General features: G+C 39.7%; 1 pseudogene; it reads right to left on the reverse strand.

Annotated features, from left to right (window-relative positions):
• Positions 1-331: 331 nt before the first annotated feature.
• LOC145895616 (uncharacterized) lies at positions 332-2,188 on the reverse strand (annotated as a pseudogene).
• Between the last annotated feature and the right edge of the window lie 923 nt (positions 2,189-3,111).

The raw sequence follows: 3,111 nt of genomic DNA on the forward strand, positions 1-3,111 counted from the left end.
AGCAAATTAAGAATTAGGTTCAAATAAAATAAAGTAAAGGCTCTCCACTACCTCACAACACGCCCTTTGCACAACTAAAAACCTGCCACATGCAACGGGTGGAAGCTTTGAGAAACCACGGATAAGATAAGGACACAGGAAAAAAATGAAAATAAAAACACGGTGATGATAAAACACGGGAAAGATAAAGAAACAGTATCTGCTTGAAGCAATGTAAACAAAAAAACATCATTTGCACCGCGGTAAAATCATTTTTTGTATATTAATTTTAGCGTTTATTTTATTTAACCATTTATCTTCAGCCATGTCCAAATTTGCGGTGCGTGGTTGTTCAACGAAAGTGACTTCGTAACATATGTTCAATGGGTGGATGTTGAGAAAACGAGCGTGGATGGCAATCTTTAAAATGATGCAAAAGCGCTGTTCCATCGTTGCGCTGTGAAACGTCAAACTTGGACCATGTGGCACGGTGACCCGACCAACGAGTGGCAAACCTGTTTCTCGTTTGTCCCACGTATTGTTCCTTACATATGTTGCAAGCAGCAACGTATATACCACAACTTTTGCATGTTAAGTTTTGAATAATCTTAACTGTGCCAGTTGGAGCTTGTTCTATGTCGACCGTGGTTGCCACATAAGGCACAATGCCCGCAGGGATATGATCCTGTTGCAGAGCTATCTGCAGATTTTCCAATGGCAATTTGCCTATAGGGCGTATCAGAAGGTTTTGGATAGATGGTGGTCTCTTGTATGTCACCATACAGTTTGGTTTAAGTTGTTTTTCTTTTTCTGAAAGTTGTAGTAGCGCTGGAAACTGCGAGGCCCAAGTGATTTTCTTAATATCTTGCATTGACGGCTTGTCTCTGTTGTTGTTCTGCTCCTTCCAAGTTCTCGCTTCTCATAATGATATCAGCAGTCACTCGTTTGGGAAACTGCGAGCGCTTTGCCTTTGCCTCTAGTCCGTCAATGCTGTTGTTATAATCGATTTGTATTGATTGAGGTATCTCAATCTCATTGCTTCAGAGAGCACAATGGACTTGAAAGTGGCAGGTGGGATGTTCCATTGAGGTACAATCGATTAAAGCTAGTTGGCTTAGTGTAACTACACGTTACAAATCGAAACGGATGCAATGGTGTAGTTCTATGGAGCACATCCAAAAATTCCAGGCTTTTGTTTTCTTCCCTTGTGTTCAACGAGCGCCAGGTTAACTTTAGTCCGAAGCGTGCAAATTGCTTTATAAGCTCTTTGGTGATTTGCTCGGACAAAGTTTTGCCAATGCAAATAAAAATGATATCATCAATAAATCTCTTGAAAATTTCGGCCTGACATAACACATGTGCCACTCCGGAAACAACATGATGCATTGCTATATTTGCAATAGCAACTGAGTGGTTGTCACCAGTTGCTATACCATTGGTTATTTCATAAAACCTTTCCTTGAACTGGGTGACAACATTTCCAACCGTGAAAATCGTGAGTTGGATAACGATACGCTTTACTTTTGGTGAATATTTAGAGTGATGATCAAGCGCGTTTTTTAGTAAAGATTTTATTAGGGAGTGTTGTATATTCGGATACAGCGACACAACGTCAGCCGCAACAATATTGTTTTGTATATATAATAAGGTGGAAATCTTCAGGGCCAAATTGCAACAGAATGGGAAATGATTCCCAGAATCAATTCTCAAACGAGTTACCCAAAGCATGAACGTGTGGAAGGGTCGAAACGATAAGTGGCCACGCCCCGATTCCTGAAAGCTTGAATGACTTTTTGTGCGCTAATGCCCCAATGCTGATATTGCGCCAAGTTTGATTCGAGTTATTTGTTAAATAATCCAAAAAAACCTCGGTACAACTTGATGTCCGAGATATCCCCAAGTGACGTTCGATGTTACCCCGGTACCGGGGTGACTTCGGACATTTGATACCTGTTTAAAAAATGGGCTGAATGAGCATTTTTAGTGAGCTAAAACGAAAGAAAAACTCTTTGTTTTTTGAGCAATGCTTTACTTGTTACAACAAAATAAAATTTAAGAATGTAGTTCATAAAAAAAAATATGAGCAATTTTCACAAAACCGTCCGAGCTGCGTATTCGTAACAGTAGTTGTCTTACCAGTAAAAACTATAGTTTTGTTATAGTTAGAATCATGACGCAATACAACTTGAAATGACTGCTCATTGGTCATTTCAAAATTTGAGAGAAGGAGGAGAAGGGAGCAGTTTCTCCGGCCAATCACGTTCACTTCAAACAATTGGAAGATTAATATAAAATGCATCGACAACGAAATGAAAATATGTAGCCCAAAAAACTGCATTACTTCATTCCATTTAAAGGGGCATGTCACACACCTGGTGACCTGCAGTTACGTTCATTTCGCTGGGAAATTTGAAATGAGTTGGTATTTTAACTTATACCACGTTCATCAACAGGCTCCAGGCAAGCCCTGTGCAAAATTAAAAAAATCCTATGGACCAGAAAGCTTTCAAATGTTCGCCTATACAAGAGACCTTGTCGCCAAGGCTGTACGCGGGCAATGACCTCTATGCCGTCACAGCCGGTGACCTGCAGTTAAGTTCATTTCCCTGGTAAATTTGAAATGAGTTGGTATTTTAACTTATACCACGTTCATCAACAGGCTCCAGACAAGCCATGTGCAAAATTAAAAAATCCTATGGGCCAGAAAGGTTTCAAATGTTCGCCTATATCAGTGTTTCTAAACCTTTTTTGAATCAAGACCCCCTAAAACATTCTTTGAAAAGCCATGGACCCCTTTGCAAGAAACACATTGCAAATGTCGAAAAATTAAAATTCGTGGACTGTGAAACCTTATGGACAGATGAAAATACGTGGATTTTCGGAATAATTGTATTTCGTTTCATGGACCCCTTAATGCATCTTCTCGGACCCCTTGGGAGTTCATGGACCCCAGGTTAAGAACCCCTGGCCTATATCAAGCGACCACACCACTATCTGTTTGATACATGATCGCATCAAATTTAGAAGTTTAGTTGCTCTAAAATATATCTTGTATGAACGAATATTGTCAGAGTTGATAGCATAGGGATGTTAAAGTTACATTTGATGTTTTTGGATAGTCATTGTATTCCA

This window comes from Ascidia mentula, chromosome 3 (genome assembly GCF_947561715.1).
Source record: "Ascidia mentula chromosome 3, kaAscMent1.1, whole genome shotgun sequence".
Lineage (NCBI taxonomy): Eukaryota > Metazoa > Chordata > Ascidiacea > Phlebobranchia > Ascidiidae > Ascidia > Ascidia mentula.